This window comes from Canis lupus, chromosome 32 (genome assembly GCF_003254725.2).
Source record: "Canis lupus dingo isolate Sandy chromosome 32, ASM325472v2, whole genome shotgun sequence".
Taxonomy (NCBI): Eukaryota; Metazoa; Chordata; class Mammalia; order Carnivora; family Canidae; genus Canis; species Canis lupus.
Window position 1 is genome coordinate 7,075,317 of NC_064274.1, and position 12,178 is coordinate 7,087,494.

Genomic DNA, 12,178 nt, shown 5'->3' on the forward strand with positions numbered 1-12,178 from the left:
ATTCTTCCAATCCATGAAGACAGATACTTTCTCATTGATTTGTGTCTTCTTCAGTTTCTTTCATTAATGTCTTATAGTTTTTAGTGTATAGGTCTTTTACCTTCTTGGTTAAATTTATTCATGGGTATTTTATTCTTTTTGATGCAATGTAAAGGGGATTGTTTTCTTAATTTCTCTTTCTGATAGTTTATCATTAGCGAATAAAAACACAATAGATTTTTGTATACTGATTTTGTATCCTGCAACTTTCCTGAATCTGTTTATTAGTTCTAACAGTTTTCTGGTGATGTCTTTAGGGTTTTCTACATATAAAATCATGTCATTCTCAATAAATGACAGTTCTACTTCTTTCTTTCCAATTTGGATACCTTTTATTACCTTTTTCCACCTAATTGGTTTGGCTAGGGCTTCTAATACTATGTTGAATAAAAGTGGTCAGAATTGATATACTTGACCTGATCTTTTTTTTTTTTAATTTAAAGATTTTATTTATTTTAGAGAGAGAAAGAGAGAGTGGGGAGAGGGCAGAGGGAGAGGGAGAGGGAAAGGGAGAGAATCTCAAGCAGACTCCACACTGAGCACAGAGCCTGTGACCTCGAGATCATGACCTGAGCCAAAATCAAGAGTCAAATGCTTAATCAGCTGAGCCACTCAGGCATCCCTGTCTTCTACCTAATCCTAAGGAAAAAGCTTTCAGCTTCTCACCATTGAGTATGATGTTGGTTGTGTGCATGACTTATATCGTCTTTATTATGTTGAGATATGTTCCACCTATATCTACTTCGTTGAGTTTTTATCATAAATGGATGTTTTTTTCTGCTTCTATTGAGATGATTGTATGACTTCATTTTGTTAAGATGGTGTATCATATTGATTGATTTGTGGATATTGAGTCATTTTTGCAACCCTGGAATAAATCCCACTTGATCATGCTGTATGATCCTCTTAATGGATTGTTGAATCCATTGATATTTTGTTGAGCACTTTTGCATTTATGTTCATCAGGAATATTGGCCTGTAATTTTATTTTTTTGTGGTGTCGTCCTTGTCTGGTTTTGGTGTCAGGGTAATGCTGGCCTCATAAAATAAGGTGTTTTTTATTTTTTAAAGATTTTATTTATTTATTCATGACAGACAGAGACAGAGAGAGAGAGGCAGAGACATAGGCAGAGGGAGAAGCAGGCTCCCTGGAGGGAGCCTAATGTGGGACTCTATCCCAGGATCCCAGGATCACAACTGGAGCCAAAGGCAGATGCTCAACCACTGAGCCAACAGAATGCCCCATAAAATAAATTTTGAAGCATTCTCTCCTCTTTAGTTTTTTTTGCGGGGGATAATTTGAAGAGCATAGTTATTAAATCTTTGAAAGTTTGGTATAATTCACCAGTGAAGCTGTTTGGGCCTGAACTTTTGTTTGCTGGGAGATTTTTAATTTCTTATTCAATCTCCTTACTAGTAATTTATCTATTCAGATTTTTTGTTTCTTCATAATTCAGTTTTGAATGATATTTTTAGGAATTTATCCATTTTTTCTAGGTTCTCCAATTTGTTGGCATACATTTGTTTGTAGTAGTCTCTTATAATGATTTGCGTTTCTTTGATATCGTTTTAATTAACTACTTTCTCATCTGCTTTTTTAAAAAATTTGAACAACCGGGGATCCCTGGGTGGCTCAGCAGTTTCACGCCTGCCTTTGGCCCAGGGCGCGATCCTGGAGTCCCGGGATTGAGTCCATGCCTGGAGCTTGCTTCTCCCTCTGCCTGTGTCTCTGCCTCTCTCTCTCTCTCTCTCTATCTCTATGTCTATCATAAATAAATAAAAATTAAAATTAAAAAAAAATTGAACACCCTCTTTTTTTCTTAGTCTAGCTAAAGGTTTGCCAATTTTGTTAATATTTTCAAAGAACCAGCTCTTAATTTCATTGATCTTTTCAATGGTCTTGTTAGTCTCTATTTCAATTATTTTGGCTCTGATCTTTGTTATTCCCTTGATGATACTAATTTTGGGCTTTGTTCTTCCTTTTCTAATTTCTTTTGGTGTAAATTTAGAACATCTGTTTTTTTTTTCTTGAAAGAGGCCTATATTGCTATTAACTTGCCTTTTAGAACTGTTTTTGCAGCATCCCATACATTTTGATATATTTTATTTCCCTCTTTATTTGTCTCAAAGTATTTTTTATTTTTCTTTATTTCTTTGTTATCCCAATGATTGTTCAGTAGCATGTTGTTTAATCTCTACATATTTGTGATTTTTCTAGTTTTCTTCTTATGATTGATTTCTAGTTTCATATACCATTGTGGTTGGAAAAGATGTTTGATAGGACTTCAATCTTCTTAAATTTATTGTTTTGTGGTCTAACATGATCTATCCTGGAGAATGTTCCATGTACATTTGAGAAGAATGTGTATCCTCTGCTTTTGGATGGAATGCTCTGTATATATCTATTAAGTCCCTCTGGTCTAAGGTTCTATTTAAGATCAATGTTTCCTTATTAATTTTCTGTCTGGATGATCTATACATTGATGTAACTGGGGTATTAAAATCCCATACTATTATTGTAATGCTGTCAATTTCTCCTTTTACATCTGTTAGTATTTGCTTTATGTATTTAGCAATACATAAATGTTGGGCACATTAATATTTACAAATGTTATATCTTCTGGCTGAATTGGGCGCATTAATATTTTACATCTGTTAGTATTTGCTTTATGTATTTAGCAATACATAAATGTTGGGCACATTAATATTTACAAATGTTGTTATATCTTCTGGCTGAATTGGTCCCTTTATCATTATATAATACTCATCTTTGTCTTTTATTAAAGTCTTTGTTTTAAAGTATATTTTGTCCAATATCCATGTAGCTACCCCGAGCTTTCTTTTGATTTCTATTTGTATGAGACATCTTTTCCTATCCCTTCACTTTCAGTGTGTGTGTGTCCTTATATTTGAAAGGGGTCTCTTGTGGGCAGCTTAGAGACAAGTTCTGTACATTACTTTTTTTTTTAACATTTAATTATTGATGGGTATGTACTTATTACCATTTTTTAAATTGTCTTTTGTCTGTTTTATAGATCCTCTCTCTTCCCTTTTTCTTTCATTGTTTCTTCCTTTGTGCTTTGATGGCTTTCTATAATGTTTTGCTTAGATTCCTTTCAATCTATTTTAAATTGAGAGCAAGTTAAGTTTAAACACATTCTAAAAATCTACATTCTAATTTATCCCCTATATTCTTTTTAAAAAAGATTTTATTTATTTATTCATGAGAGACACAGAGAGAGTGAGAGAGAGAGAGGCAGAGACATAGGCAGAGGGAGAAGCAGACTCCACACAGGGAGCCCAACGTGGGACTTGATCCTGGGACTCCAGGATCACACCCTGAGCCAAAGGCAGATGCTTAACCGCTGAGCCACCCAGGCATCCCTATCCCCTATATTCTGATTTTGATGTCATATTTACATATTTTATTTTGTGTATCTCTTTTTTTGAGAGAGAGAGTAAGCTCACACACATGAGGTGGACAAGGGGCAGAGGGAGAGGGAAAAATCTTAAGTACACTCCACACTCAGTGTAGAGTCCAATGTGGGGCTCAATCTCATGACCCTGAGATTATGACCAGAGCCAAAATCAAGAGTTGGGTGCTTAACTAGCTGAGCCACCTAGGTGCCCCTATTTTGTTTTTTCTCTTAACTATTATAATTAATTTTACTGCTTTTTCTTTTAACCTTTATATAGCTTTATTAGTGATTAATCTGCTACTTTTACTATATATTTACCTTTACTAGTAAGAGTTTTACTTTCATATTTTTTCTTTTCTTTTTAAAAAGATTTTATCTTATGTAAACATATTTTATGAAACATTGATCCATTCATTTATTTGACAGAGAGAGAGAGAACACAAGCAGAAGGAGTTTCAGAGGGAGAGGGAGAAGCAGACTCCCCACTGAGCAGAGAGCCCAATACAGGGCTTGATCCCAGGAGTCTGGGATCATGATCTGAGCTGAAGGCAGATGCTAAACTGACTGAGCCACCCAGGTGCCCTCATATTTTTTCTGATTACTAATTACTACCCTCTCTTTTCAGGTTGAAGGAGTCCCTTTAATATTTTTTGTAAAGCTAGTTTAGTGTTGGGGAACTCCTTTAGCTTTCACTTGTCTTGAAAGCCCTTTATCAATTCTGAAGTATAATATTACTGGGTAGAATATTCTTGATTGGAAATTTTTTCATTTCAGCACTTTGAATATATCATCTATTTTCTTCTGGCCTGCAAAGTTTCTGTTGATAAATCTGCTGATAACCTTATGGGGCTTCCCTTGTATGTAACAAGGTTTCTCCCCCACCCTTCCTGGTTTTAAGATTCTCTCCTTATCCTTAACTTTCAACATTTTAATTATAATTTTAACTATAATGTGTCTTGGTGTGGGTCTCTTTGGGTTCACCTTGTTTGGACTTTGTGGGTTTCCTGGATCTGGATGTCTGTTTCCTTTTTTAGGTTGGGGAAGTTTTCAGCCATTATTTCTTCAAATACATTTTCTGCTCTTCCTTTCTCTCTTCTTCTGAAACCTCTATAATGAAAATGTGATTCTGTTTGATGCTGTCCTTAGGTCCCTTAAACTATCTTCACTTTTAAAAATTCTTTTTTGTTGTTGTTGTTACTCTAATGATTGAATTCCACTACTCTGTTTTCTAGTGCACTGATTCTATCTTCTGCTTCATTTTCTCTGCTGTTGAACCTCTGTACTGTATTTTTCAGTTTGGTTATTGTAGTCTTCAGTTCTGTGACTTCTGTTCCGTATTTTTTAAAAAAGATTTTATTTACTTATTCATGAGCAACACAGAAAGAGAGAGGCAGAGGCATAGACAGAGGGAGAAGCAAGCTCCCTGCAAGGAGCCTAATGTGGGACTTGATCCCAGGATCTGGGGATCATGAGCTGAGCCAAAGGCAGACACTCAACCATTGAGCCAGGTGCCCTATTTGGTACTTTCTTATATTTTCTATCTCTTTATTGAAGTTATTGCTGTGTTCACCCATTCTTCTCCTGAGTTTGGTGAGCATTGTTATGACCATTATTTTGAATGCTTTATCAGGTAAATTACTTATTTCTCTTTCATTTTTTTCCCCTAGGATTTAATCTTGTCCTTTCACTTGGAACATATTTCTCTGCTTCCTCATTTTGCTTGACTCTCATGTTTGCTTCTAAGTATTAGGCAAAACAGTTCTCTTTCCTCATCTTGAAGGGGTGGCCTTATGTAAGAGATAAATAAGTGTAACCTTGTACTAGCTCTTTGCTATCTCTCAATCTTTTGTGATTGTTAAGCAGTGTGATTTATTCTTGATAAATTCCAGTTGTGGAGGATGCACTGAGACCTGTGAGTGTTCCAGAGGGGGGGGGGTCTCAGTCAGCACCTAGTTTCAAGCTGGTTGGAAACTAGACCCTCAAGCAGCAGCTGTTAAGGTATGCAAATACATATAGTCCTGTGAGACTAGTCTCCAGATCAAATGATCTAGAAATGCCCCTTACTGACAACTGAACAATTTGGCACTCTAGACAAGTAAGCTCCTTTCTAGGAAAAGCTATAATAAAACCAAGTAAGAGCTCAAAAATGGTATTCCCCTGGCCTGTATTCCCTGAGAGCAGTTCTGTAGCCTCTCAACATGTGGTAAACCTGAAGCCTGCCCCTCAGTTAAAGTTCCAGCTCAAGAACATAGGCCCTTTTCACAGGAAGTCTAGGATTATATATCAGTTTTGTTGATTCTTCACAAATGTATCATTATTATTTTCTCTAAAATGTAGAAAAGCTGTCTGCTTTTGGTCACTTTTTGAGTCTCACATTTTCAAGAGCTCCTGTATATATAAAATTAAATTTGGGACTCTTAGGTGGCTCAAAGTTTGAGCGTTTGCCTTTCGCTCAGCGTGTGATCTGGGGGTTCCGGGACTGAGTCCCACATCAGGCTCCCTGCATGGAGCCTGCTTCTCCCTCTGCCTATGTCTCTACCTCTCTGTCTCTCATGAATAAATAAATAAAATATTTTTTAAAATTAAATTAATTTTGTTTTCCTTCTGTTAATCTATGTCAATTTAATTATTAGGCCAGCCAAGAAGGGAAAAGTTCCTCGCTTCACCCCCAGTCTAATTTATTACTGTATAGTTTTCTTGACTGTGTCTCTCAGAGTTTTGACCCGTATATACTCTTGAGGGCTAGAAATATTTTTTAACAATAGCTATCTTTTAACGGTCAGTAATTTGTATCTTTTGCACGCAGTGAAAACTGCAAATTTGTAGGGTAGGATTCTTCTTTTGTTCTGGGAGAAACCATTTTGTTTTCAGTTTTAGAAAGAAAAGGAAGTTTCTTGATTTGAACTAATCATCAAATGGTTTAAAAAACATCTCTTTAATAGGTCTAAAGTGCTCAAAAGTACCTAAAGAGTTTGGTTTTAAACATAATAACTTAGTAGTCATATCTGAACCTGAGTACACAAAACAGGAAGTACTTCCCTTCACCAGCCATTCCCGGGTTGGTATCAACTGGACTGAAAAGACTTGGTATGCACTGTAACCTGAGAGTGCATAGATGGGGATAGTGCTGGAGCAGAGACTAAAGGAACATAAAGGGATAATCATTTGGGGGAAAGCATATTGGTTTCTGTTCTCAAATTTAAAACTAGAGATTCGTCAGCCTCAGGGACTCAGATAATCCATCACTATTTTGTTTTAATCAATAAAAACAAAAAGATGAACAATGAGGCGAACACTTTTGAGTATACTAATAATATAAGGCCAGTCTTCCTGCCAGTGTTATCCCCCTGGCCACCACTATCTTTGCGAATATCTGGACTTTGATGAAGTTGTTCAAAGACCAATACATCAGGTTAGGATGTTAAATATACTGTTTAATAATCTAGAATTTGGTTCCCTGGTGGTGATTTGGGAGACATGGTGAGCAGGGGAAGAGTGCAGCAGGGAGATGGTTTTCATAAGATGGCATGAAGAAAAGAGAGAGAGGAAGACATATTTTGAAGGTGTCTGAGTTGAAATAGAAAAGCAGATGGGAAAAAGACTCAAAGAGAAGGATAGGATTGCTGGGCACCTGCTTTTAGTTTTCTCTGTTAAACAGTTCTGTATTGAGGTTTATTTCTGAAGACAGGAAGTAGCAGGAATGAATTATTCTTAAGTGTCCTTGCTCATCCTCAAGCTTATGCTATGTGCTGTGTGGTTTTCAGAGCAGGTGCCCCACCACTTGCTGTTTCTGCTGAAGTCACATGGTCGCCCACTTGCCCGCCTTCCTAGCTTACAGGTGTGTGATTCTTCTGCCAGGCTCTCTCTGAGGGTTGTGGCTTTATGAGAAGATTTGCCTCCAGATGCAGATATTCAGCCCCCACTCTGACATCTTGTGCAATTTCATTTTCTTCTCTATCACCGACCAAAAATTCTTTCAACAATAAAGGAAACAACTGAAGGGATTACCTTGCCGGCAAAGTCCACAATGCTGCTAGGCCTCACTGCTCCTGAAGATATCCCTTATTACTTATTGTGTGCTGTGTTGTAAGGACTGAATTATGGAGCATATTTCCTTTCCCCATTCACAGTGTTTGTGACTAAACGCAGGTGAGCCCTTGGAGCCCAGGGTAGGAAGCACTAGAAATCTGTCTTCCCACCTAGACAAGGATTCCATTGGCAGAAAAAGGGCAACATACACAGTGGAAGAACATATTTCCAAATCATATCTGATAAGAGATCAATATCCAGAATATACAGAGAACAACTCAAACTCAACATTAAAAGAATAAACAACATGATTCAAAAATGGACAAAAAGGGATGCCTGGGTGGCTCAGCAGTTGTGTGTCTGCCTTCAGCTCAGTGAGTGATCCCGGAGTCCTGGGATCGAGTTCCACAGTGGGCTCCCTGGATGGAGTTTGCTTCTCCCTCTGCCTGTGTCTCTGCCTCTCTCTGTGTGTCTCTCATGAATAAATAAATAAAATCTTTAAAAAAATGGACAAAGAACTTGAAGACATTTCTCCAAAGAAGAATATAAATGGCCAATAAGCCCAGGACAATATGCTCAACATTACTGATCATTAGGAAAAGGCACATCAAAACTGCAATGAAAAAAAAAAAAAACTGCAATGAGATAATGCATCACACCCATTAGGATGGCTACTATCCAAGAAAGAGAAAGTAGCAAGTGTTGGTGAGTACTTGAAGAAATTAAAACCTTGTGTGCTGTTGGTGGCAGTGTGAAATGGTATAGCCACAATGCAAAAATAAAAGGGTAGTTTCTCAAAGAATTAAACAAAGAATTACCATATGATCCAGCACAAAATTCTCTGGGTATATACCCAAAAGATTGAAAGCAAAGTCTTGACGAGATTTTTGGATATCCATGTTCATATAAGTGTTATTCAAAATAGCTAAAATGTGGAAGCAACACAAGTGTCCACTGACCTGAGAAAGGATAAGGAAAATGTGGCATATGCATACAATGGGATATTATTCAGCCTTAAAAAGGTAGAAAATTCTGAAATATGTACAATGTGAATGAATCTTGAGGACAGAAAGTAGAATGATGACTCCTAGGGGCTGAGGGACATCGGGATGGGGAGTTAGTTTAATGAGTGCAGAGTTTCATTTTTACAAGATGGATGATGAGGATGGATGATGTGATGGCTATATGACAATCGTGAATGTATTTAAAATCTCTGAGCCCCATATTAAAAGTGGTAAATTTTGTGCTATATATTTTACCATAAGAGAACACTTTGGAAGGCAGCCCAGGTGGCTCAGCAGTTTAGTGCTGCCTTTGGCCCAGGGCCTGATCATGGAGACCGGGATTGAGTCCCACATCGGGCTCCCTGCATGGAGCCTGTTTCTCCCTCTGCCTGTGTCTCTGCCTCTCTCTCTCTCTCTCTGTGTGTGTGTGTGTCTCTCATGAATAAATTAATAAAATTAAAAAAAAAAAAGAAAAGAAAACACTTTGGAAAAAGAAGCCGTAAGAGCAGACTTAGAACCTGCTACCGCATGGTAATTTGTGGCAGAATGGGATTTATCTACTACTTATTGATATTGCATGAAAACCAGAGCCAGAACCGAGTAAAGGCAAGGCTTGGGGAACAATTGCACCAGGCTTTAAGATTGCCTCGACAATGACTCCTAGTCAGAAGTGTTTGAGGGGAATTGTCCAGTAGGAAGATGCTGCAACATCACCTTTCCCAGGAAAAGACCCCAAAACTCTAGAGCAGAAAGTAGCTACTGTAAAATAACTGACCTGTGAAACCTGGATCTTCTGTAAAGGGTAGAGGAAAATAGGCTGATTAACAGAAGGCTGAGATTGTGGGAAATGCAAAGAATTACTTGTTCCATTGTGTTTTGCCCTGCTCCGAAAAATAGAAGAGAGACTGTGTCCCTACAGAGAGAACCAGGTTGCTAGGATGCAGGGGTCAGGGTAGAAATGGAAATAAAAATAAAATGGAGAGGAAGGGGAAGGGCAGGGCAGGGCAGGTAAAGCAATGTCTCCCAGCTCAGAACAACCCCTGGCCCTGTAAACATGGTTCATACTTGAGCTTCTGCACTAGAACTCCTCAGTTACTATCTACAGGGAAAAGTACTGGCTCATGGCAGAGAGACAACCTGCATCAGAAATACCTGTGGGTTTTAAAAATTTGGATTCCTGGATCCTAGAACAGATGTGAATCAGAATCTCTGGATGAGTAGGTTATTATTACAAAGCTTCAGCCATGTTTATGCTCTGAAAACCATGTACCCAATTGAAAACCTTTTCAATTCAATTCAAATTCAGCTGGTATTATAGAATTTATGCCACTATAACTGGTAGCCTGAGCTGGGCAACTGGCCATCACTCCACCGCAACCCCCCAAGAAGGGCTTTATTGAGAACAGGTGGATTACAGGTCTGATGCCAAGAAACACAACACAGAGCTCCTCATAGCATCCATGTCAGATTGTACTTTCCAGAGACAATTGTAACAATATCTCCTGTACTTTATACTCTCCAAGGATCTTGCCACCATACATTGAAAGTTAGGTTCCATGTCCCCTCTCCCTTGTACCTGGGTGGACCCTTGCAACTGCCTCAACCAAGAGAGGTCAGCAGAGGTGATGCTATATGACCTCTGAAGCTAGGTAATTAAAATGTTGTGCATTTCCATATTGTCCTTTTGAGAAGCTTACCTTGGACACTCTACGACTATACTGTGAGGCAGTCCAGCAGCCTCTTGCCTAATATGGAGAGCAACCCAAGGCTTGAGCCCTGGCTGAGCCACTAACCAAGTGGCAGCAGCAGGTAGATATGAGTGCATCATCTGAAAAGCTATCTTGCAGCCCAAGGTGAACCACCCCAGTTCACACAGCATGAGTAGAGATGGGAGATCCTGCCCAGATTGTTGACTCTTGAGTAGAAGAAATGACTATAGTTGTTTAAGCCACGAAGCAGCCACAGCTAACACTGATGCAGGATCCATGGGAGAAAGGATGTGTGAATAATCTTTCTGTGCTCTGAAAGGTGAAATGAATTCTCTTTTGCTATTCTTTGCTTTGTAGGTTTATAAATCACCTACATGTCTCCCTTCGCAGTCCTACCTTCCTCACAGAAGTTGCTGCTTCTTGGCTCTAGCAATTGACTTCTAGCTTGTGCTAGCATTTAAGGAGGGTTTGATTTAATTAAGAGAAATAGCCTGTACAAGGAAGCCTAAGGTATTTGGACTGCCCAGGAGAAACATGATGTCAAGAGTGGGAGAATGAGTCTAAAATAACACTTCTCAGTTAGATCAAAGATTACAAGAAAATTCCTATTTACCATGACTTTTATGTACAAATGCATACAGAGTATGTTGCAATTTTCCAATAAGCAATCTGGAAAACACTTTTTTTTTTAACAGCATAATTCCACTCCTATCCTGCACCTTAGGGGGTGTGGTTCCTAGAACAGAAAGGAGATAGAACTAAATTATTCTGCGTGAGAAAGGTATGTGAACTAACCCCATGTTCACTGTAGCATTATTCACAATGGCCGAGACATGGAAACAATCTAAGTGTCCATTAAGGATGAATGGATAAGGAAGATATGGTGTATATATATATGCAATGAAATATTTCCCAACCATATGAAAGAAGGCAATTCTGTTATTTAGGACAGCAATGGACAGACCTTGAAGGCATTAAGCTAAGTGAAATAAGTCAGTCAGTAAAAGACAAACACTGCATGGTATTGCTTATATGTGAAATCTGAAACAAACAAACTACCTGAACTCATAGACAGATTGGTAGTTGCCAGAGGTGGGCATGGTGGGAAAGGTGAGATGAGTGAAGGGAGTCAAAGGTATACACTTCCAGATATAAAATAAATATGTCCCGGGGATGTAACGTACAGCATGGTATTGTATATTGTAAAGCATTGTGTGTTGGAAAGTTACTAAGAGAGTAATCTTAAAAATTCTCAACACAAGAAAAAAATTATAACTGTGCAGTGGTAGATGTTAGTTAAGCTTATTGTTGTGATCATTTTGCAACATATACATGCATCTTATAATATTGCACAACTCAATTATGTCCCAACTTTTAAAAATGTCATATTAACCTTTGGGGGACAGGTAGAAAGAAAAGTATGTGGAGCTCCTTGGCTGGCCTCTTGCAGATGACTTTAGAGAGGATAGAAATGTCTAATGGCAATTTCAGTTAGAATATTTGCTATGTGGCTTATGACAGAAATCCTCTCTTTGGTCCATATGATCTATGGTAAATTCTGGTAAATATTCCAGGAATGGATTTACTTTATGGGGCTATAAGAAGTGCCAAATGGCATCCTGGTTCCCAAAGGGAGGCCGATACTGGATCAAAATACCACCCTTTCTTAGGGTAAGGGATTGCTCAGGGTGGTGGGAAAGTCTAAAATTAGAAAAGCCTTTCACTTGACAACATTTAAAACACTTTTTATTCTGGACATTCTCAAACATATATAAAGATAGTAAAGTGGAATAAAGAATCTTTATGTGTCAACTATACTTCCAAAAAAAAACCCAACCCTTTTATCATTAAAAAAAGAAGAAGACTCTTCATGTACCCATCATTCAGATTTAATATTTTGACAAATTTGGGTTCATTTTTAAAAAATCATATTGTAATTTTTCATAAAGCTGTATCAAAAGACAAATGTTGAAGACAA